This window comes from Sciurus carolinensis, chromosome 4 (assembly GCF_902686445.1).
Source record: "Sciurus carolinensis chromosome 4, mSciCar1.2, whole genome shotgun sequence".
Lineage (NCBI taxonomy): Eukaryota > Metazoa > Chordata > Mammalia > Rodentia > Sciuridae > Sciurus > Sciurus carolinensis.
The window spans coordinates 73428689-73455083 of NC_062216.1; the positions used below are offsets into that span (position 1 = coordinate 73428689).

General features: G+C 36.8%; 1 pseudogene; it reads right to left on the minus strand.

The window, feature by feature from the left end:
- Positions 1 to 26395, minus strand: part of LOC124982752 (antigen WC1.1-like) — a 99006-nt pseudogene that overhangs the window by 60391 nt on the left and 12220 nt on the right.

The following is a 26395-nucleotide window of genomic DNA, read 5'->3' on the forward strand; positions in this document are numbered from 1 at the left end:
ATTTTTCTTTGCTAGGAATGAAACCTTGCCCATTGTATGCAAGCACTATAACTCTGAGCTACACCCCTAGACCAACAATGATTTTAGGATGCAAAAAAATTCAACTGACCTCATAACACAGGTAGATTTTATTTGGGCCAACCATTTTCCATTTCTTCTTGTCATTTCCTCTATAGTAAAAGATCAAAAACTCTGTCTCTTGGGCTGATGTTGTGGCTCAGTGGTAGAGCACTTGCTTCACATGTGTGAGGCACTGGGTTTGAATCTCAGCACCACATATAAATAAATGAATAAAATAAAAGGTCCATCAACAACTAAAAAATAACAACAAGAGCAACAAAAAACTCTGTCTCTTTGTGGGTAATAATAGTGTTAGAGCCAGGTGTGGTAGTGCATGCCTATAATCCCAGCAATTAAGGTAGGAAGATTGCAAATTCAAACGCAGCCTCATCAATTTAGCAAGGCCCTGTCTCAAAATACAAATAAACCAAACAAATAAATGAAAGGACTGGGAATGTGACTCAGTGGCTAAGCACCCTCAGGGTAGATCCCTGATGCAAAAAAAAGAAAAAAAAAGTAAGAAAGAAAGTTCTAGAAGTGGATTAGAACTGGGTTTTGTGATGTTCTTTTGGGGTCTACACTATTCTTGTTCCGTCATTCATCATGGTCCCACGTGAAGGTGGATATTCTTCTCAACTGATATCCTGGAAGATACTGATGCATGATATCTTGGAAAATATTTCTATTATAAGAACTTATACACTATCTAAATTATTCTCTATTCCTATTTGAATTATATGGTTTGAAGAAATGAAGTAACCCTCTAGGTTCAAGTTGTGGGTACAAGAGATTCAAATGATCAACTCTGAAGTACTAAATGTGCTTACTTTTATCCCCAGTTTCATTCCAACATGTGCCTATCAGCAGAAGAGAGGGAGAATGAGGTTGTTCATTTCTAGCCTGCTGTGGTAGTGTCAACAGATCACACACTGTATAGAGTAGGGTCAGACTTGCTAATCTCTGAACTTCCCGGGAAAATCATTAGAGTTCACAAGATTGCTGGGCATAAACATAACATCTGTAGATAACAAGTCCAAATTATCACATCCTTTCCACAAGAAATAAAGTGGTTGAAGCATTAGCTCTGTGTACACTCTGGAGTATTTCTAATGGTTCCTGGGTGTGGCCCAACGGTCATGCATCTACTGACCACAGCTTGTAAGTGTGTTCTGACTGAATTCTCAGACTCTATTTCTATTTTCCTCCCCATGCTTCCTATTTTCTTTCTGCCTGATTTTACTTAATGTGTGACCATTTTGTGTTTTTTCATTTTTCAAAACATTATTCTTAGTTTATTTTATGTAGTAGACATTGATAAGTATTTACACTTAAAGGGAAAGTGCAATGTAACTATTAGCAAATGAACCTAATTTTAATTTCTCACCTCTTTTTTCCCATATTCACTCCTTCTAAGGGAATTTCTCCTTGCATTTCTTTCCATTTTCACCCTAATTGTGTCCATAACTTTGTGTAGATTTCCCCCTCTCTATTGACCTTTCCCGGTTTCTTTCTTCTACAAGGTTTGAATTGGTTCCCACAAGACCTCTTGAAGTTGACCCTTCTAGGCTTGGGTATGGAGAATTAATGGGAGAGTAAGTCAATAAAATATTCCTCTATTGAAGACAGAGTAGAAGAATTTTCCCTACTTCTGGTCACAGTCTTGTTAAAGACTTTGCTAATGAGAATGTTGTACACCGTAGGCTTACTGTTAGGAATATGAATCCAGTTACAACAACTGGATTCTGAATCACCACATGTAGTACAGCACACATAGTGTTAACCCTTTTACCCACAACCTACCCCCATTTCCTGCATGCAAAAGCAACTTCTCTTTTTTCTTGTTAGAACACAATTTTCCTTCCTGTTATATACCACTATGGTCACAAATGCAAATGGTTGTAATGAGAAACAGAAACACATCCTGCACTTTGGTCATATCTGATTAACAGCAATGCAACAAGCCTTGCTGATCACTACTTGGCAGAGAGTTGTGGTGTGGTTTGTGTATTCTGGATCACTCTGAAAGATCTACAGTATGTTTAAAATCCCCTAAAGTAGCAGCCTCACCATTGATCAATCACAGAGATAAAGGGGCATTTAGTTGTAGACATTTAAATTTGATTTAATAATATTTCATTTAATTTGGCTCAAAAATTATGAGTACTTGCATTATGTTCTCTAAATACCTTTCCTTAAATGGAAGACTTTGTGTTTTATGCCATGGATCCCTATTCCTGCCAAAATAGTGAATCTTGTGACCTTGCATTTCCCCCAAATGATTTTAATCCTTGTCCTATAACCACAGAACTCTGGTAGCAATCTAAGCTAACTTTTGTGATATCAGGGACATATCAATGTTTCTAAGATAAGAAATTAAACAATGAAAAAATAAAAAGTCAAAAATTAGTGACTAGAAATGAATTTTACCAAGAAGGCAAAAGAAAAGATGAGAGAAATTATCACTGAAGTACTGAAGGACAGAGAGACAGCCTCTACTTATATGAATTCCCAGAAGGAAGGAAACAAAGCTGGTGAAAAAGAAAGAATTTAAGAACAGATTAAATTTCACAGAAGGAAAAAAAAAAGAGAGAGATGGAATCTCAATTTGAAAACATAATTAAAACACGCCATAATTAAAAACAATCACACCTGGCCAAGTTATAGATACATCTAAATAGTACCAAATTAAAATTCCAAGTGAAGGGGAATGTGATCTGCCAAGAAGTATGAAGCACATTGACTCTAAATAGAGAAAGTCCTTATAAGAAGGTAATAGAGAAAGCCTTACAAAATTTTAAAAAACAGTAACTTTGAACTTAGAATTACAATGTACGTACAGCTAGAATGCCATTAGAAGTACATTATCAGTCAAATAAGATCATAATCTTATGAAATACATAAGATACTGCTTTTAATATGAGAAGATAGAGTGAGCTTAATTCAACAGTAAGTATCAGGGAATTAAAATGTTTTTCAAAACTTAACCTTTAGTTAAACATATGTCTAGATTGCTCTATGATTCTGTTTCATTAATCTAGCATAGAATAAGTGCTATTTTACATAACAAAAGAAAGACAAAAAGCGAAATAGAGAAATGATTCCAACTTATTTCATCTTGGTAGCTTCTGTGTTTCTAGGAATGTATCAATTTTCCCTAGATCATTCAATTTTTTTTGGTTAACAATTGTTTATAGTACTATCTAGTTTGTTCTTCTATTTCTAGGGCCTCATGTTGTAAAATTAGGTTGGTGATTCAAGATGGTGTTAGGTTTAATTTTCACATACTTACAGTTGTAAGCTTCTCCCCTAACACTGCCCTCACTGATTCCATCCTTGTGGCATGTTGTGTTTTCATTTTCTTTCATCTCTGAATATTTTGTAATTTCCATTCTGATTTCTTCTTTCATCCTTTGAATAAGTGTGTTGATCAATTTCCACAGATCTGTGAATTTTCTAGTTGTTATCAATTTCTCACTTTATCCTATTTTTGTTGCAGAAGATAATGAGAGTACCCCTTTATTCATGGGGCCACATTCCAAGAGCCTCAGTGGATGACAAAATGGATAGTACCAAACTGTACATATGCTATATTTTCCTATATGTACATGCTTATGATTAAGTTTAATTTATAAATTAGGTAAAATTAAAGATTAATAGCAATAACAAATAATCAAATAGAATATTATAATAATATAGTTTAATATGGTACTTACACTTTGCACTGAAGAAAGGGATGATTCACATTCTGCTGTGCTGAATTGGAATGATGAAAAAATTTGTCGTGTGACTCAGAATGGTCCTCTATTTAAAACAAATAAGAATTTTTAAAAATTTAATTTAATTTTTGAGACTTCTTATTGAAGATTATGGAGTGTCTGTGTTATTTATTTCTTTTTTATCATTAATTAAAATTGTATAGGTTTCCTTTTATACATCTACTACATATTAGACCTTTATCCAAGACTTCATTCTGTGGGTGCATATTTAATGTGTTTTTAAGTTCCAATTGCACATGTTCTTTCCTGCTAAATAGGGAAGTGATTGGCTTTAATTTACTAACTTTGCATCCCATAACTTTGTTGTAATTACTTTTTATTTCCAAAAATTATTATTTCTGTTGTTGATTTCTTTGATATTTTTCTACACAGATAATTTCTTCTGTAAACAAAAACAGTTTGAATTATTTTTCTTCCTTATCTGTATACTTTTTTTTCCCTTTTCTTATCTTGTTGCATCACCAAAGACTTCCAGGATGACATTTAATAGGCATGATGAAAGGATCTTCATGTCTTTTCCTCTATCTTAGTGAGAAAGCTTTGAGAATTTTACCATTAAGTATAATTTTGCTGTAGGCTTCTTTTGTAGAACTTCTCTATCAAGTTGAGAACTCCCCACTTCATATTTGTTTGCTGAGAGTTTATTTGTTTTCAAGAATGGGTATCAGAGTTTGACACATAACGCCCTAATCATGGAATTTTTTTTCTTCTCTATCTCTTTGTACTGATGGATTGCTTTGATTTTTTTTAATGCACAAGTAGATTTGTAAACGTGGGATAAATCCATTTTGGCCATGTTCTTTTAATACATTGTTACACTCCATTTATTAATAATTTGTTGAGGATTTTGCACCATTATTCTTGAGAAATTTTAGTCTGTAGTATTCATTTCCTGCAATATCTTTTTCTGGTTTTAATATTAGGGTAATGCTAGCTTAATAGAATTAGCTTAATAGAATTAGTTAGGATTTATTCTTCGCCTTTTATTTTCTGGATTAAGAACTGTGAGGGAAAATGTTCTGTAGTTAAACCACCTGTTCAATGATATTTTATAATAGCCTTAGCAGACTAAGCCTTCTCTCTTCCCTCATACCTCCATCTAATTAGTTGGTGTTAAGGTCATTGTGGAAGCAAGTACCTTTTGTACTTTGCTTTACAGGGTGTATCTTTTCAGCATCCGTGTTGCTTTTTCCCACAGTAGTCAATGAAATGTACCTGCGGTTGATCTTTTTGGTAGCTATTTTATGCTACTTCCTCAGTGGGGAGCAGATCTCTGGGTAGTATTAGTTTTGGTTCCCAGAATACATCAAATCTATTACCATTGAACAATAAGGAAATAGACAAATAACCTAATTAGAACTTAGCAAAAAAAATGAACTCAGGAGATGAAAGATGGCAGATTAATATGAGGCAGCATTTCTCTTAGCTCAGCTACCCGGAACTCAGACAGAGGAAATACCACATCTCCCCCAGGCTTAGAGTGAAAAATTCTGAGACTGGAGGGGCAGTCAGCCCTAGCTGAACCACAGATTGCATGACTCACTAATCGGATATTTAAAACAACAGCAACAAGAACAACAAAACTCTCCACCAGAGTTTATATGTCATCCTGGATCCAGAGGCCATCTTGGGACTGCAGTGTGGTGGAGCCTCCAGAAACTGAACCCAGATCTGAGAGTTTGCAGCAGGTCAGTGTGGGCTTGTTTGATTCTAGCAATCCTGAGGAAAGTCAGAAACTGGGATTGTTTTTTCCAGGGAACACAGGTTAGAAAGGCTGAAGAGATCCAGGCTCTCCCCAGCTCCAGAGGAGCTCCAAAGGATGAAACTGGCAGGGCTGGCACTGCTGGTGGGAATGTAAAATGGTGCAGTCAGTTGTCCTTTTAGTAGCTCCTCTAATGTTAAGCACAGAGTTACCCTTGACCAATAATATCATTCTTCACTACATTCATCAGAGAATGAAAATATTTATTTACACAAAAATATTCATACCAGTATTATTCATAATAGCCAAAGAGGTAGAAACCACAAAAATGTCTACCAGGTATGTTCACACAATGGAATATTGTATAACAATGAAAAGAAATGAAGTATTGATGCATGTTGAAACATACAGGAACCTTGAAAACTTTGTACTATGTGAAATAAAGTAGGCACAAAAGGCTTCATTGTGTATGAGCCCATTAATATGAAAATTCCTGAACAACAAATCCATACATATGGAAAGTGGATTAGTGGTTGCCATGGAATGAGGAGAAAGAGAAACGCAGAATGATGACTAATGTGTGTGGACATTTTTTGGGTGGGGGGGTGATTGAAGAAATATTCTGGAATTGGGTACTGATTACAAAAATTTTGAGAATATAGAAAGAAACAGCCAATTGTATTTTTTAAAGTGTGAGTTTTAGTTCATGTCATTTCAAAGAAATAAATGGAAACTTCCCATTGAATGATTGTTAAAAAATCAATTTATAAAGAGGTTTTCAAGATGGTGAACTAGACTAGGGTGACTGCATTTTGTGTCATTTGAGGACTCAGGATTCAAGAAGATGAGGTATTGAAAGACTCGGAAACAACTCAGAGTCACTGAATGAGTCTCTCCCATTGGGGAGGCACCCCGGACAGAGCAGTAGTCCTGGAATGCAGGGAAATTTGTGATGTAGAGTTGCCCAATGAGAGCCACCCCTCCTTTCCCCCAAGGCTGCAGTGGTGAATTTGGACAACCAGGAGCATTGTAGAGTAGGGCTGCCCAGTGACATGCTTGGGTGGGGAGTGAAGGCCCCAGGATCCTAGGTGGCTTCTCAGAGGAGGAAGGGAAGTGAAAGGCTCCCTGTCCTGGGAGATACATCTGGCCCCCTGGGAACATTGCAGAGGAGGGCTGCTGAGTTCAGGCAGTAGTTCTGGATCGAGGGAAACTTCTAGGAGGTAGTTGACCAGTAAGACGTCCCCACAGAGTGAGTCTTCCCTACTGGGCAAGGCTTTCCCACCAGGGTGGTAGAAACAGATTCACAGTTCCAGACCAGCCATGCCTCAGACCGCAGTCTAGTTCCCATGGCTGACAATTGGTCAACAAGTGGAGGTGCCTCTAACACCAGCAGGGAATATACCCCACCTGAAGGCCACCACCCCTAGAGGGGCAGTTTTCTTGTGGAGCACTGCATTATCAAGTTCCTCCAAGATATCAGGCTACTGAAGGTTAGGAGGTGATACATTGGAATTCTAGAGGGACACTATAAGTCAATAGAGGAAATCTACAAAATCTCAGCATTAAACTGATAACTGAGCAATATGAGAAAACAAGGGAAGAAAATGTCCCAAACAAAAATAGATGCTATATCAATAAAATCCAATGACAGCATGGCAGACGAAATGTCAGAAAGGGAGTTCAGAATGTACATAATTAAAATGATCAGTGAAGCAAATGATGAGATGAAAGAGCAAATGAAGGCATTGAATGATCACACCAATCAACAGGCAAAAGAGCAAATACAGGAAGCAAAAGATCCTTTCAATAAAGAGTTAGAGATACTGAAAAACAAACAAACAGAAATCCTTGAAATGAAGGAAACAATAACCCAAATTAAAAACTCCATAGAAAGCATAACCAATACGATAGAACACCTGGAAGACAGAACCTCATACGCTGAAGAAAAAATATTTAACCTTGAAACCAAAGTTGACCAAACAGAGAAGATGGTAAGAAATCATGAACAGAATCTACAAGAATTATGGGATATCATGAAAAGGACAAATTTAAGAATTACTGGGATTGAAAAGGGCACAGAGATACAAACCAAGGAATGAACAAACTATTCAATGAAATAATATCAGAAAATTTCCCAAATCTGAATAATGAAATGGAAAATCAAGTACAAGAGGCTTATAGGACTCCAAATACACAAAATTACAATAGACCCACACCAAGGCACATTATAATGAAAATACCTAACATACAAAATAAAGACAGAATTTTAAAGGCTATGAGAGAAAAGAATCAAATTACATTCAGGGGGAAACCTATATGAATATCAGCAGCTTTTTCAATTCAGACCCTAAAAGATAGAAGGACTTGGAACAACATTTTTCAAACCCTGAAAGAAAATGGATGCCAACCAAGAATATTATACTTAGCAAAACTCACCTTCAGATTTGATGACAAAATAAAATCCTTCCATGATAAACAAAAACTAAAAGAATTTACAAAAAGAAAGTTGGCATGACAGAACATTCTCAGCAAAATATTCCATGAGGAAGAGATGAAAAACAATGATGCAAATCAGCAAAGGGAGGAATTATCCAAAGGAATAGACAAATAAAGAGAAACCAAAGCATGTCAAAAAATGAAAATGAGTCAAATAACCGGGAATACAAATCATATCTCAATAATAACCCTGAATGTTATTGGCCTGATCTCATCAATTAAAAGATGTAGACTGGCAGATTGGATAAAAAAGAACAATCCAACAATATGCTGCCTACCAGAAACTCATCACATAGAAAGAGATACCCACAGACTAAAGGTCAAGTATGGAAAAAAACATACTGTACACATGGACACAGCAAAAAACCCAGAGTATCCATCCTCATATCAGATTATGTGGATTTCAAGACAAAGTTATTCAGAAGGGATAAAGAAGGACATTTCATACTGCTTAAGGGAAGCATAAATCAGCAAGAGATAACAATCATAAATATCTATAACCCAAAGAGTGGCTCATAAATGTATGTCAAACAAATCCTTCTCAAAACCAGGAACCAAATAGAACACAACACAATAATACTGGGCAATTTTAACACACCTCTCTCACCACTGGACAGATTTTCCAAAAACAAATTGAACGAAGAAACCATAGATCTCAATAACACAATCAATAATTTAGACTTAACGGACATATATAGAATATACCATCCAACAAAGAATGAATACACTTTCTTCTCAGCAGCACATGGATCCTTCTCTAAAATAGAACATATATTATGCCACAAAGCTAATGTTAGCAAATATACGAAGATAGAGATACTACCTTGTATTCTATCAGATCATAATGGATTGAAATTAGAAATTAATGACAGAGTAAAAATCAGAAACTATTCCAACACCTGGAGATTAAATAATACCAAATTGTATGACAAATGGATAACAAAAGACATCAGGAGGGAAATTAAAAATTTCTTAGAGGTAAGCGAGAACAAAGACATATCATATCAAAATCTCTGGGACACTATGAAAGCAGTACTTAGAGGAAAATTTATTTCATGGAGCGCATTCAATAAAAGAAGAAAAAATCAACAAGTAAATGACCTAACACTACAGCGCAAAGCCCTAGAAAAAGAACAGAGCAACACCAAAAGTAGTAGAAGACAGGAAATAGTTAAATAAGAGATGAAATCAATGAAATTGAAACAAAAGAAACAATAGAAAAAATTGACAAGATAAATAGTTGGTTCTTTGAAAAAATAAACAAAATTGATAAACCCTTAGCCACACTAACAAAAAGGAGAGAGAAAAATCAAATTACTAAAATTTGGAATGAACAAGTAAATATCACAACAGACACGACTGAAATACAAAACATAATTAGAAGCTATTTTGAAAGTCTATACTCCAACAAATTAGAAAATCTCGAAGACATGTGAATTATCTAAACTGAACCAGGAGGACATATGCAACTTAAACACATCAATTTCAAGTAATGAAATAGAAGAAGTCATCAAAAACCGACCAATAAAGAAAAGTCCGGTACCAGATGGGTTCTCAGCTGAGTTCTACAAAACATTTAAAGAAGAGTTCATTCCAATATTTCTCAAAGTATTCCACGAAAGAGAAGAGGAGGAAACCCTCCCAAACTCATTCTATAAAGCCAATATCACTCGGATACCTAAACCAGACAGAGACACATTGAGGAAAGAAAATGTCAGACCGATTAATATTGTAAAGGCCATCTATGATAAGCCCATGGCCAATATCATTCTAAATGGTGAAAAACTGAAAGCATTCCCCCTAAAAACTGGAACAAGGCAGTGATGCCCTCTTTCAACACTTCTATTCCACATTGTCTTTGAAACTCTAGCCAGAGCAGTTAGATAGACCAAGGAAGTTAAAGGGATACGAATAAGAAAAGAATAACTCAAACTATCCCTATTTGCTGATGACGTGATTACATATTTAGAGGAACCCGGAAATTCCACCAGAAAACTTTTAGAGCTCATAAGTGAATTGAGTAAAATAGCAGGATATAAGATCAATGCCTATAAATTCAATGCATTTTTATACATAAGTGTTGAATCTTTGGAAAGAGCAGTTAGGAAAACTACCCCATTCACAATAGCTTCGAAAAAAATAAAATACTTAGGAATCAATCTAATGAAAGATGTGAAAGACCTCTAAAATGAGAACTACAGAACACTAAAGAAAGAAATTTAAGAAAACATAGAAGATGGAAAGATCTCCCATGTTCTTGGATAGGAAGAATTAATATTGTCAAAATGACCATACTACCAAAAGTGCTATACAGATTCAATGCAATTCCAATTAAAATCCCAATGATGTACCTTAAAGAAATAGAACAATCAATTATGAAACTCATCTGGAAGAAAAAAAAACCCAGAATGGCTAAAGCAATCCTTACCAGGAAGAGTGAAGCAGGGGGTATCACAATACCAGAACTTCATCTATACTATAAAGCAATAGTAACAAAAACGGCATGGTATTGGTAGCAAAAAAGACAAGTAGACCAATGGTATAGAATAGAGGACATGAACACAAACCCAAATAAATACAATTTTCTCATAGTAGACAAATGTGCCAAAAATATGAAATGGAGGAAAGATAGCCTCTTTCCTGGGGCGGGGAAATTTGGAAATCCACATGCAGCAGAATGAAACTAAACCCCTATCTCTCACCCTACACAAAACTCAACTCAAATTGGATCAAGGACCTTGGAATAACACCAGAGACCCTTCATCTTATAGAAGAAAAAGTAGGTCCAAATCTTCCACATGTGGGCTTAGGATCAGATTTCCTTAATAGGACTCCCATAGCACAATAAATAAAAGCAAGAATCAATAAGTGGGATAGATTTAAACTAAAAGACTTTCTCTCAGCAAAGGAAACTAACAGAAATGTGAAGAGAGAGCCTACAGAGTGGGAGAAAATCTTTGCCACTCATACTTCAGATAGAACACTAATTTCCAGAATATATAAAGAACTCACAAAACTTTATACCAAGAATACAAATAACCCAATCAACAAATGGGCTAAGGAAATGAACAGACACTTCACAGAAGAAGATCTGCAAGCAATCAACAGATATATTAAAAATATTTTCAACATTATTAGTAATAAGAGAAATGCAAATCAAAACTACCCTAAGAATCCATCTCACCCCAATTAGAATGGCATTTATCAAGAATACAAGCAGCAATAGGTGTTGGCGAGGATGTGGGGAAAAAGGTACACTCACACACTGCTGGTGTAGTTGCTAATTATTGCAGTCACTCTAGAAAGCAGTGTGGAGATTCCTTAGAAAACTTGGAAAGGAACCACCATTTGATGCAGCTATCCCACTCCTTGGTCTATATCCAAAGGACTTAACATGCAGAGATGCAGCCACATCAATGTTCGTAGCTGCTCAGTTCACAATAGCCAGATTGTGGAACCAACCTAGATGCCCTTCAATTGATGAATGGATAAAGAAACTGTGGTATATATATACAATGGATTAGTACTCAGCCACAAAGCATAATAAAATGATGGCATTTGCAGGCAAATGGATGAAATTAGAGAATATCATGCTAAGTGAGATAAGCCAATCTCAAAAAACCAAAGGATGAATGATCTCTCTGATAAGCGGATGATGACACATAGTGCGGGGTGAGAGGGAGGCAAGAATGGAGGAAAGAGGGACTGTGTAGAGGGAACAGAGGGGTGGGAGGGGTTGGGGGAGGAAAAAATAACAGAATGAATCCAACACTATTACCCTATGTGAATGTTTGTTTGCACAAATGGTATACCTTTACTTCATGTACAGAGAAAAAACATGTATCTTTTTTGTGTACAATAAAAATAAATTTAAAAAAATCAATTTATAAACTAAAGTATCAATTAGTCCTGTAACTTGCAACCTGTTGAACCTGTTTATCCTTGAGGAGGAAATTACAAATTAAAATAGTTTGAGGAAAAGGTAGAACAATGACTTGTCATATATTTGTTCAATCTGTGTCCTGAGATTACTTTTGTATATAAACACATAATGTTGTACTTGTGGAATTTGCCACAATGATCAGTTTTAAGGTGTGGTATACAGCCTTTATAATGCCACTCTATAAATGGTTTCCCTGAATCTGGGTACCCAATGGCCTTGTGTGATATTCTCCCCTAGAAGATGGGCTAGATACAGTGACTGACTTCTAATAAATGAATGATGCGAGAGTGATGGATGATTATTTTCAATATTGGTTTACCCCAGAATGGTGACTTCTGTTTTGACCTGTCTCTCTTGTCTCTGTCCATCTCTGCACCTATGTATTACATGTAATGCCAATGAAAACTCCTGAGTAGTCCATGGAAATCGCACAAGGGAGAACCTGACCATTGCCTAATATGAGTTGAGTGAGCTCAGAACCCAAGGGTTTTCCAACCCAAGATGAAGTTTCTGATGATTGCAAAACCAACAGACAGCCGAACTGCAACTCATGAGAGAGTCTGACCTAAAGACATAATTTGTTATGCCAAAATAGATAATAAAAAAGGTCTTGTTACTTATATAACCAATGTGAGTTTCTAACCTGATATTGTACCTCATTTTTTTTTCCTGAAAAAGATGTAGAAAAATAAAATCAAAATATAAATGATAAATTAGAAATATATTTCTGTATACATATATATATATATATATATATATATACACACACACACACACACACAGACATAAAGGGTTAATATCTTTTTTTATTTATTTTATTTATTTTATTTTATTTTTTATTTTTTTATTGTAAACAAATAGGATACATGTTGTTTCTCTGTACATGGTGCAAAGGCATACCATTTGTGTAATCATAAATTTACATAGGGTAATGTTGTTTGATTCATTCTGTTATTTTTTTCCCTTCCCCCCACTCCTCCCACCCCTCTTTTCCCTCTATACAGTCCTACCTTCCTCCATTCTTGCCCCCCTCCTTAACCCTAACTCTAACCCTAACACTAACCCCTCCCACGCCCCATTATGTGTCATCATCCATTTATTAGCGATATCATTTGTCCTTTGGTTTTTTGAGATTGGCTTATCTCACTTAGCATGATATTCTCCAATTTCATCCATTTGCCTGCAAATGCCATAATTTTATCATTCTTTATGGCTGAGTAATATTCCATTTTATATATATATATATATATATATATATATATATACCACAATTTCTTTATCCATTCATCAATTGAAGGACATCTAGGTTGGTTCCACACTCTGGCTATTGTGAACTGACCAGCTATGAACATTGATGTGGCCGTATCTCTGTAATATGCTGATTTTAATTCCTTTGGGTATAGGCCAAGGAGTGGGATAGCTGGGTCAAATGGTGGTTCCATTCCAAGTTTTCTAAGGAGTCTCCACACTGCTTTCCAGAGTGGCTGCACTAATTTGCAGCCCCACCAGCAATGTATGAGTGTACCTTTCTCCCCACATCCTCGCCAACACCTGTTGTTGCTTGTATTCTTGATAATCGCCATTCTAATTGGGGTGAGATGGAATCTTAGGGTGGTTTTAATTTGCATTTCTCTTATTACTAGAGATGTGGAACATTTTTCCATATGTTTGTTGATTGCTTGTAGATCTTCTTCTGTGAAGTGTCTATTCATTTCCTTAACCCATTTGTCGATTGGATTATTTGCATTCTTGGTGTAGAGTTTTTTGAGTTCTTTATAGATTCTGGAGATTAGTGCTCTATCTGAAGGATGATTGGCAAAGATTTTCTCCCACTCTGTAAGCTCTTTCTTCACATTGCTGATAGTTTCCTCTGCTGAGAGAAAGCTTTTTAGTTTGAATCTATCCCAGTTATTGATTCTTGCTTTAATTTCTTGTGCTATGGGAGTCCTGTTGAGGAAGTCTGGTCCTTAGCCGACATTTGAAGCTCTGGACCTACTTTTTCTTCTATAAGATGCACGGTCTCTGGTCTGATTCCGAGGTCCTAAATCCATTTTGAGTTTAGTTTCGTGCATGGTGAGAGATATGGGTTTAGTTTCATTCTGTTGCATATGGTTTTCCAGTTTTCCCAGCACCATTTGTTGAAGAGGCTATCTTTTCTCCATTGCATATTTTTGGCCCCTTTGTCTAGTATGAAAAAATTGTATTTATTTGGGTTTGTGTCCGTGTCCTCTATTCTGTACCATTGATCCACCTTTCTATTTTGGTATCAATACCATGCCATTTTTGTTACTATTGCTTTGTAGTAGAGTTGAAGTTCCGGTATTGCGATACCCCCTGCTTCACTCTTTCTGCCAAGGATTGCTTTAGCTATTCTGGGTTTTTTATTCTTCCAGATGTATTTCATAATTGCTTCCTCTATTTCTGTAAGGTACATCATTGGGATTTTAATTGGAATTGCATTGAATCTGTATAGCACTTTTGGTAGTATGGCCATTTCGACAATATTAATTCTTCCTATCCAAGAACATGGGAGATCTTTCCATCTTCTAAGATTTTCTTTAATTTCTTTCTTTAGTGTTCTGTAGTTCTCATTGTAGAGGTCTTTCACCTCTTTTGTGAGATTCACTCCCAAGTATTTTATTTTTTTTGAAGCTATTGTGAATGGAGTAGTTTTCCTGATTTCTCTTTCTGAAGATTCATTGCTTATGTATAAAAATGCCTTAGATTTATGTGCATTGATCTTCTATCCCGCTACTTTACTGAATTCACTTATGAGATCTAAAAGTTTTCTGGTGGAATTTCCTGGTTCCTCTAAGTATACAATCATATCATCAGCAAATAGGGATAGTTTGAGTTCTTCTTTTCCTATTCATATCCCTTTAATTTCTTTGGTCTGTCTAATTGCTCTGGCTAGAGTTTCAAGGACGATATTGAAAAGAAGTGGTGAAAGAGGGCATCCCTGCCTTTTTCCAGTTTTTAGGGGGGATGCTTTCAGTTTTTCACCATTTAGAATGATATTAGCCATGGGCTTAGCATAGACAGCCTTTTAAATGTTAAGGAATGTTCCCACTATCCCTATTTTTTCTAGTGTTTTGAGCATGAAGGGATGCTGTATTTTATCAAATGCTTTTTCTGCATCTATTGAAATAATCATGTGATTCTTGACTTTAAGTCTATTGATATGGTGAATTACATTTATTGATTTCCTGATGTTGAACCAACCTTGCATACCTGGGATTAAACCCACTTGATCATGGTGCACTATCTTTTTAATATGTTTTTGTATGCGATTTGCTAAAATTTTGTTGAGAATTTTTGTGTCGATGTTCATTAAGGATATTGGTCTGAAATTTTCTTTCCTCGATGTGTCTCTGTCTGGTTTAGGTATCAGGGTAATATTGGCTTCATAGAATGAGTTTGGGAGAGTTCCCTCCTCTTCTATTTCATGGAATAGTTTGAGAAGTATTGGAATGAGCTCTTCTTTAAAGGTTTTGTAGAACTCGGCTGAGAACCCATCAGGTCCTGGACTTTTCTTTGTTGGTAGGCTTTTGATGACTTCTTCTATTTCATTACTTGAAATTGGTCTATTTAAATTGTGTATGTCCTCCTCATTCACTTTAGGCAATTCATATGTCTCCAGAAACCTGTTGATGTCTTCGAAATTTTCTATTTTGTTGGAGTATAGATTTTCAAAACAGCTTTTAATTATGTTTTGTATTTCAGTCTTGTCTGTTGTGATATTTCCTTGTTCATTCCGAATTTCAGTGATTTGGGTTTTCTCTCGTCCTCTCTTTGTTATTGTGGCTAAAGGTTTATCAATTTTGTTTATTTTTTCAAGGAACCAACTATTTATTTTGTCAATTTTTTGTATTGTTTCTTTTGTTTCAATTTCATTGATTTCAGCTCTGAGTTTAACTATTTCCTGTCTTCTACTACTTTTGGTGTTGGTCTGTTCTTCTTTTTCTAGGGCTTTGAGCTGTAGTGTTAGGTCGTTTATTTGTTGAGTTTTACTTCTTTTATTAAATGCACTCCATGAAATAAATTTCCCTCTAAGTACTGCTTTCATAGTGTCCCAGAGATTTTGATATGATGTTTCTTTGTTCTCATTTACCTCTAAGAATTTTTTAATTTCCTTCCTAATATCTTCTGTTATCCATTCATCATATAATAGCATATTGTTTAATCTCCAGGTGTTGGAGTAGTTTCTGTTTTTTACTTTTTCATTTATTTCTAACTTCAATCCATTATGATCTGATAGAATATAAGGCAGTGTCTCTATCTTCTTGTATTTGCTAACATTAGCTTTGTGGCATAATATATGGTCTATTTTAGAGAAGGATCCTTGTGCTGCTGAGAAGAAAGTGTATTCGCTCTTGGTTGGATGGTATATTCTATAAATGTCTGTTAAGTCTAAAGTATTGATTGTGTTATTGAGATCTATGGTTTCTTTGTTCAATTTTTATTTGGAAGATCTGTCCAGTGGTGAAAGGTGTGTTAAAATCGCCTAGTATTATTGTGTTATGGTCTATTTGGTTTCTAAAATTGAGAAGGATTTGTTTAACATACATGGATGAGCCACTGTTTGGGGCATAGATGTTTATGATTGTTATGTCTTGCTGATTTATGCTTCCCTTAAGCAGTATGAAATGTCCTTCTTTATCCCTTCTGACTAACTTTGGCTTGAAGTCCACATTATCTGAAATGAGGATGGATACTCCAGCTTTTTTGCTGAGTCCACGTGCATGGTATATTTTTCCCCATCCTTTCACCTTTAGTCTATGGGTATCTCTTTCTATGAGGTGAGTCTTGCAAGCAATATATTGTTGGATCTTTCTTTTTAATCCAATCTGCCAGTCTATGTCTTTTGATTGATGAATTCAGGCCATTAACATTCAGGGTTATTATTGAGATATGATTTGTATTCCCGGTCATTTGGTTCATTTTTTAAATTTTATTTATTTATTTTTTTGACACAACTTGGTTACTCCTTTATTTGAGAGTTACTTTAGGATAATTCCTCCCTTTGCTGATTTGCTTCTTTGTTTTTTATCTCTTCTTCATGAAATATTTTGCTGAGAATGTTCTGTAATCCTGGCTTTCTTTTTGTAAATTCTTTTAGCTTTTGTTTATCATGGAATGATTTTATTTCATCGTCAAATTTGAATTTAAGTTTTGCTGGGTATAAGATTCTTGGTTGGCATCCATTTTCTTTCAGAGCTTGAAAAATGTTGTTCCAGGCCCTTCTAGCTTTTAGGGTCCTGATTGAAAAATCTGCTGATATCCGTATTGGTTTCCTCCTGAATGTAATTTGGTTCTCTTCTCTCACAGCCTTTAAATTCTGTCTTTATTTTGTATGTTCGGTATTTTCATTATAATGTGCCTTGGTGGGGTCTGTTGTAATTTTGTTTATTTGGAGTCCTATAAGCCTCTTGAACTTGATTTTCCATTTCATTCTTCAGATTTGGGAAATTTTCTGATATTATTTCATTGAATAGATTGTTCATTCCTTTCGTTTGTTTCTCTAAGCTTTTCTCAATCCCAATAATTCTCAAATTTGGCCTTTTCATGATATCCCATAGTTCTTGGAGATTCTGTTCATGATTTCTTACCATCTTCTCTGTTCGTTCAACTTTGTTTTCAAGGTTAAATATTTTGTCTTCAATATCTGCGGTTCTGTCTTCCAGGTGTTCTATCCTATTGGTTATGCTTTCTATGGAGTTCTTAATTTGGTTTATTGTTTCCTTCATTTCAAGGATTTCTGTTTGTTTTTTTTTCAATATCTCTAACTCTTTATTGAAATGATCTTTTGCTTCCAGTATTTGCTCTTTTAACTGTTGATTGGTGCAATCATTCAATGCCTGCATTTGGTCTTTCATCTCATCATTCAATGCCTGCATTTGCTCTTTCATCTCATCATTTGCTTCCCTGATCATTTTAATTATGTACATTCTGAGCTCCCTTTCTGTCATTTCTTCTGCCATGCTGTCATTGGATTTTATCGATGTAACATCTAGATTTGTTTGGGGCATTTTCTTCCCTTGTTTTCTCATATTATTCAGGAATCAGTGGGTCATTAAGATATTGCAGATTTCCTCTATCAACTTATAATGTCCCTGAAGATTGCTAGTATATCCCCTCTTATCCTTCAGTAGCCTGATGTCTTGGAGGAAGTTAATAATGCGGAGCTCCACAAAGAAGCTGCCTCTCTAGGGGTGGTGACCCTCAGGTGGGGTATATTCCCTGATAGTGGGCAGAGGTGCCTCCACTTGTTGACCAATGATCATCCAATGGGGAACTAGGCTGCGGGCTGAGGCAAGGCCTGTTTGTGCCTGTGTCTCTGGTTTTACCATCCTTGTGGGAAAACCTCACCCGGCAGGGAAGACTCACCCGGTGGGGAGGTCTCGCTGGTCAGTTCCCCTCCTAGAGGTCCCCTCAATCTACAACTACCGCCTGGGCTGGGCTGTCTTCCTCTGCAACGTTCCCAGGGGCCTGGACCTACCTCCTGGGCTTGGGAGCCTCACCCTTTGCAGGCGAGTCTTCCTAGGCTGCCTCTCCTCAGAGAATCTGCCCGCAGTCCTGGAACCTCTGCTCCGCCCCTAAGCGTGTCTCTGTGCGGCTCTTCCACCAAGAAGCCGCCTAGATCCTGGGACCCTGCTCTGCACCTAATCGCCTGGTTATGCAGTCCCTCCTCTGAGCTGCCACCTGGAGTCCCATACAATAGCTCCAAGACCCAGAGACCCGCCACAGACCTCTTCCTCCAGACAGCCGCCCAGTGGTGCGACGCAGTCACTAGGAGTCCAAGCAACTCACTTCGCGTCTCCTCCTCTCGCCAACTGCCCGTCGCCCTAGGCAGTCACTCCGAGTCCAAGTGACCAGCCCTGTTCCTCCTCCTTCTCCGGGTAGCCCCCCGGGTGTTCAGGAGCGGTGGCTCCGAGACCAAGTGACCCACTGCGCTCCTACTCCAGGCAGGCCACCGGTGTTCAGGAGCGGTCACTTTTTGTCCAAACAACTCACCACTGGCCTCTTCCTCTGGCAACCGCCTGTGGCACTGATGCAGTCACTCCTAGACCAAGCGACCCGCCGCACTTTTCCTCTTCCTCCGGGCAACCCCCCAGTGTTCAGAAGCAGTCGTTTTGAGTCTAAACAGCTCGCCACGCAGCTCCTCCTCAGGCAGCCACCCGGAGCTCCAGTGGTTGCTCCAAGTCCAAGCGCTGTGCTGAGCCGCCTCCTCTACGATGATCCCAGTTGTCTGTGTTTACCACTCCAGCAGGGGAGGGACGTCTCGCCGCCAACTCTACTTCACAAAGTTCCCTGCATTCCAGGGCTACCACCCCATCCGGGACGCCTCCCCAACGGGAGAGACTCGCCCGGCGGCTTTGAGTTGGTCCCAAGTCTCTCACTATCTCCTCTTTTGAATCCTGCATCCTGGAGCAACATGAAATGCAGCCGCCCTCTAGTCCGCCATCTGTTCTCACAGTCCAGCACCTCCAATAGGCACCTGGTAGAAGACCAATAAAAATGGCCCTTCCAAATGGACAAAAAGGTGACTTGAATACAATAGAAAAATAAGCAAAAGGCATGATTATACATTTGCAAAATTGGTACAAGATGACCCTTACAATTTGAGAAGAGGCCTCTCCTGTAATAAGAGAAATACAATCAAGCTACACTACAATATGGTTTCTCATCTATCTGATTGCAAAATGCTAAGGTTTATAACACAGTCAGTTTATAAGGCTGAAGGAAATAGATGTTTAAACCTTGCTGGTGAAGGGTGAGTGTATACAAAATGGCACAACTCTCGTGAGAGGAATCTAATAACATTATCATAAAACAATATACGTACTTATCCTTTGCTGCAGCAGTCTCACTTGCAAAATTTCCCTGAAGATATACCCCCAACAACACAAAAGCATATGTGCACAAGATTATTCATTTTATCATCTCCAATTTCAAAATGTTGTAAATACCATATTATTGCATAGGAAATATATTATAAAGGGTGGCACATCCTTACTATGGTGCACTAAGGAGACGTTGCAATATTTCTCATTCTATAGAAAGAGTACTTTCCAGGGTATATTGCCAGGTAAAAGAATGCAAAGTGCAAAAATTATATATGGGGTATTGTTTGTGTAAGAAAGAAGAAATAAAATAATACATGAAGAGAATCTGCAAATATTTGTAAAGGAAATTCAAAATTAATTTGCAACTCAACAAGATCCTGTTTCTAAATAACAGTATTAAAAAGGGTTGGGGATGTAGCTGATTGGTTATGCCCTGGGTTCAACCCCTGGTACAGAAAAAAAAAAAAGAATTAATAGTTATTATTAGTTATAAAAGAATTAGAGTAACAAGAAGTTACCTGGTAACAAGTAAAGAGAACTCTAGAAAGTACAAATTGGCAGATAAAATGAGCAGCTATAACCCCAGGACCAGACAATGTTTGCAGATATGTATGAGAGTGGGAGTGGGTGTGGGTTGAAAATGGGGTGGAAGGGAAGGGAGAATAAGTAACATCCTTCGAGTATTTCTTACAAAATACTGCCATGGGAGCTGTTATTGTTATATACATTCAAAGGAAAAAATCCTAATCAACAAAGATTGGAAAATTTTATTTCTATTTAAACTGAAACAAACTGAACTGTGAGTTTAATGGCTAACATAACTATACAAAATTAAAAAAAAAACTAAGATCTAACTCAACTAATCTTGAACATAGTATTTTGAGCATTTATCTTAATCTAAAACAAAAAGAACTGCAAGAAATTCTTGATCTTCCCTTAATAGCTTTGTTATTATTTTTATAGAACAGTAATTTTTGAATCTACCTTGTGTGTATTGTAGAACTGAGAAGTGGAATGAGAGTATTGATGTTGCAAGAATATCATTGTTGGAGAAAGGAAATTCCAATTTCAATAGGAACAAGGAAGAATCTTGAGGTATTGGACTGGAATTAGAGGTGTCTCTAAGAACAAATGATTTTAAAATAATCTATAATCTTTTTCTCTCTCTTCAAAATGAACTTAAAGCAATCTTATCCCAGTAGGAAAGAGCTCACTCAGGACTCAAACATTGGCTAATAAATTTTACTCTCCATCAAAAGGAACCAGGGGACTGTGATATAAAATGAGCCTGGACAATTATGCTAGAATGTAAAGAAGTAGTAGGAAAAAAGAAAAATGAAGAATGGACAGCTCAATGACACAACAGCCAGTTAGATGGTGATTCCACTGATCATTTGAGGATATTCTTCTTTTCTGTTGGCCTGTCTTTAGTCCTACTTTGGGTATCTAATCTTGTCTAATTTTCAGATTATTTGACCATGGTCTTTAAATTTTATGTCTAATTTTTATTTTCTACCAAATGCTATTCACAGATCCTAGACTTTATTGTTCATCTTAGTTTTGTATCATACATGTTCTGTATGTGGGGTGGCTGTATTTTTGCCATAGAAGTCCACAGACTACATGTTGGTTGACAGTTTTGTCATATCAGGGGACAGCAGATTTTCCTTTCTGCTCCATTAACCTAGAGGTCAGGACTGGTGAAGTTTCAGAAGTGGACAAAGGCACACTGTAAGTTTTTCTTATATTGTGTATAATTTAAGTTCAGTCTTCATTGTTTCCATATAAGCATGAGCTCATTACCTGTACACAGAAAAGTCAAAAGAATAGTAACATATAATATTAAACATTCATATTGTTTGTATCTAAATAGGGAAAAAGGGGTGTGGTTGTCTTTATGATGTGTCCCACATCAGTCTTCCTTTCTGTGACTGGTGCATAGAGCTGGCTGAGATTAATGATATAGACCCAGAACAAAGACACAATGACACTGAGGTTGATGTAAAATTATTTTTAAAAATTTCCCACTTTTGAACAAGAGAATCTTCAGGTTCTCAATCAAATGGATTCTCTTTTTCTTTATTTGCTGCTATCCCAAGTCTGATCCTGATTTAACAAATGGGTCTCATTTTTCTTTTAGTTTTATTTCCTTTCAATAGGAACTAGGTCTTCTCTGACCTGGATAATTTATTCTATACCATTAGTTTGGACAATTCCTGAAAATTTGACCAGAAAGTTATTACCACTTGGAAAGATCCAGGTAAACCTCTATAGTGGGATGTATTAAAAGATGAAAAATGATGTGTTTTTGAAACCATGATCATCCATTAGTGCTTTTGTCTTTTAAAATTTATTCTTGTTAGATTGACATGTTAGTAGAGTATATTTTGACATATTATGCATACATGGAGTATAATTTCCCATTCTTGTGGTTGTGCATGATGTGGAGTTTCACTAGTGGTGTGTTCATATATAAACATAGGGATGTTATGTCTGAATCATTCTACCATCTTTACTATTCCCATCTTCTCTCTCTTTCCTTCATTCCCCTTTGTCTAATCCATTGACATCTTATTCATGTCTGACCATGTATGTCAGATAACGCACATTTAAGATATGCCTGTTAAAAAGGGAAGTAAAACACACACACACAAATATGGTTTTTTGAATGACAAGTGTATCTATTAAAAATTATCTATTTTAAGCATTGCAAAAATAATACATAAATGTTTCCCTGTAGGACTCTGCCGTATTGCGTCTGATTATTACACTAATTTGGTTTAACTTATTAAATTGATAACTGATATGAGAAAGATAAAATTAGGGGAGATAATGGAGAAAAACATAAGGTATGGAGACTAAAGAGGGTCACTGCAGAGAGAAGAAACATGTACAACACAGAGATGTGAAAGAGTGATGTGTTCACTAAATGCAGAACTGGTATTGCTTATTCCTAAAATGACAGTAAGAAAGTAGTTAATGAGGTTGAACAAAGAGATTTTTAAATGTGGAAACTCAGTACAGTGAGATAAGGGCTTTGAGTTTTCTATACCTACATGTTTCCAACATTTTGAAGTAAGGTAGGGCCATAGTGTTTCTGGAGTTCATCTTCCTGTGAGTCAGTGCTTAGTTCAGGACACCATTTCAGAGTTTTATGGTATTCAGAGAAAAACAATATTCTCTGCACCAAAAGGAAGGTAAGAGTTCAGTCTGTGGGAGGTGATAACTCAGATCTGTGAAATGAGATATGATCAGGGGGAAAGGAATATTTTTGAAGATGAACTTTCTAAAGTCATGAGGAGTGAATGCATACACATTCTTAAGGGAAATGTACTGGTCTGCAAAGCTCAGTGTATTTATTATGAATGATCCTTTCATCACAGATATATGTAACAGGTTTTCAGGGACAAACAAGACAGATATTTCATTTAATTGTGGAATAATGTCATAGAGGGGTTTTCTCTACAGATCGGTTTCCTTAAAAATGGTTCTAGATGGTTTTAGGCTCAGTGTCATCATGCTCAGGGTCTTCTTGTCTCAGAGAGGATGGCTCCTCTTCCATGTTAGAGCTGGCAGCTTTTCTAAGAGACTAAAAAGAGGTGCCTGAAACAGTAGGGAGAACCTGGTGTCAGTGGTTCAAAAAGACTGTACAGAGTTCTTTCACAGAAGGAAAGACTAGTACAGGAGGGATCAAGATGTGGGGCAGAAGCAGGCTGCACATCAGAGCTCCTCTGTGTTCAGAATCAAAACAGCTGGAGAACAGCTACTCAGCATGGCAGGTGAAAGAAGGAATGCACTGAGGTTCAATCCTGGACAGAGACTTGGTGAAACTCAGAGGTTCTAGTCACTGGAACAGAGCGAGAATCAGAGCAGACTCTGCTCCCATGGCAGAAGCATATTTGACAAAACTCTTACAGAAGCAGCAGCAGAAGAGAAAGCCAGTCTGAATTTATCCTTGTAGGCTCTGCAAAGAGGGCAGCTGTGTGAGAAGTACTCTGCTCTCCTCAATTTCTAAGTGGAGAGGTGTTGTGGGTAGCATCTAGTTGGTACACTTAAGCCTTTGGGAAACATGAATTCCAGCATCTTCTCATCCACTGGAGATCATAGTGAGGGGTAATGTCACTGAAGTGGGTCATCTGAATGATACATTCAATGAGATAGATGGCTGCAGCTGAAGGGCCATGAGACCCACCTGCCCACAGAGGGAACAAAACTGGGCCCACTCCTCCTTCCCTGTGGGAGGCATTGCTCCTTGCAATCTGAAAACTCCTATGGTTCATAGAAAGCCCCCACCCGTGCAGCAGAGGGACCTGACCTTCTGCAGGAGATTTTTTGAATCTTTCCTTTTTGGAATATTAGGACTTCCATTGGTGCCCAGGCTTGCTGTGGAATTTCCAGAGCTGCCAAGTGGAGACCTGAGTGAAGATTTGGTGAATAGTCCTAATACCTAGTGTTTTTCCCTGTGCTTCATGAAAACCTGAAAGCCCACAAAGCTGCCACCCAGGAGAGGGAGATATCCAGTCACCATCAGAAAGCAGAGAGAGTTGCCCAGGTTCCAGGCAGAGGAAGGCACAGTAAGAGCTGGGTGGATAGACTCCATCCCTGAGTCTTGAAGTTGAACATTTGAACAGGAGGCTGATTGAGATGTGGGAAAAGTAAATCTAGTGCTCCCCACCCCCATCACAGTTGCAGTTGGTTATGTTGCCACCTCTATGCCCAGAGTCTTTCAGGATATGCCCCTGAGGCATAAATATTTGCCAAGGCCTTATACTGGCTGCTTTCAGAACTAGAAATCCTTGGAGGATGTCTCTTCATCTTAGATACCTCAGCAAAGAGGGTTTTTATTTTTTTCCCTACATGTATTTAATTTCATTTGGATTATCTTTCATGTTATTTTATTTCCCGTCATTTGTTATTTCAACTTTTACTAATTTTATATATATTCTTAACTCACTAATTAGACTTTTCTCCTTTTCCTCTTTCTCATTTTTAGTCCCCTCTCTTCTTTGTTTTCACATTTTTTCTTCTCTCTTCTCTCACAAACCCTTTTACTTTTGTCTCCATTTCCCTTTCCTTTTAATTTCTACATAGTTTAATATTTATTCTACTGTATTTACCAATTTTACTATCTATTGTATATTATCATTTCCTCTTTCTGTCTTTGAATAATAGAGTTGTAGAGAATAGCTCAACAGGTTTTTGTTATATTTTAGTGTATGATCTAATGCCAAGCTCTCATTGTAACCCCTGATTGTTCCCTCAGAGCAGTGCAGGAGATTGAACATAATACTTTGAACACATTGAGTAGGTTCTTTGAAGCTGAGAGATTCTCCCAGCCTGTGACAACTACAAAAGAGAAAGCAGCTTACTAAAACTCCTTCACATAAGGAGAGTGGAGATATCCTTCCCCAAATACACAAATCTCTCAACATAGAAGCACAAATAACATAAGAAACAAAGGCAGTAAGATGCTCCCAAAAGTTCATAAGTTACCATTAAAGGAACCCACACATATTAAAGTGAAATACATGTTGGAGAAAGAATTAAAAATATTGTTAACATGAACTAAGAATGAACTAATGTAGCCAACAGACTACATGAAAGAACATTCATGTAAAAAGACAGAGATTATGAAAAAACAAAACAAAACAAAAATGAATAGAAATGTTGGAAGTGAGAAGCTCAATAAGTCACATAAAACTCTTAATGGAAAGTCTATGAAATAAACTAGAGCAAACAGAAAAACAAATAGCAGAGTTTAAAGAGAGGATGGATGAACTAGAACATTCAGACAGAAATGGAGAAAAAAATTAATAAAGTATCGACAGAATATAAAAGAACAGTGATATAGTATTAAAAGAGCCAATTTAAAACTGATAGGTTCTGAGGAAGGAGGGGAGAGAAAGGCTAATGCCATAGTAAACTTATTCAGTGAAATAATAGCCCCTGATTTCCCTAATCTTGACAAGGAGATGGATATGTGGGCACTGGACATAATTAGAAGTCCAAGTAGATATGACCCAAAAAGCTCTCTTTGTCATATGATAGTTACAGTGCCCAAAATTCAGAATGCAGAAAATATTTTTAGAAGTTGTAAGAGAGAGAGAGAGAAGTGCTGCCAAGTCACTTATAAAGGCAAGCTCATTAGAACTACAGCACACTTTTTAGAAAAGATCTAAAGCCCAAGAGGTCACAGAATCATGTATTTCAAGACTTGAAAGACAAAACAAAACAATGCCCCCACTAATCTAGACTATTATATCCATAAAAAGCTATCCATCAGAGTTGACAGAGAAGTGACACCTTCCAAGATATGTGTTAATTAAAAGAACTCATGGCCACTAAACCACCATTGCAGAAGATATGTAAGAGACTCCTAAGCACAGAAGGTGAAGATGAAAACAACCAACAGATCATGGGAAATAATAAATTTCATTAGAGATCAGATAAGGAAATAAGAATTTCAAATAGTAGAAATAAAAAAAGACAGGTATTAGTATATATATTTCAGTAACAACTGACTGTAAATAACTACATTTATTTAACTGAAGCACATAGAAATGCAGCTTGA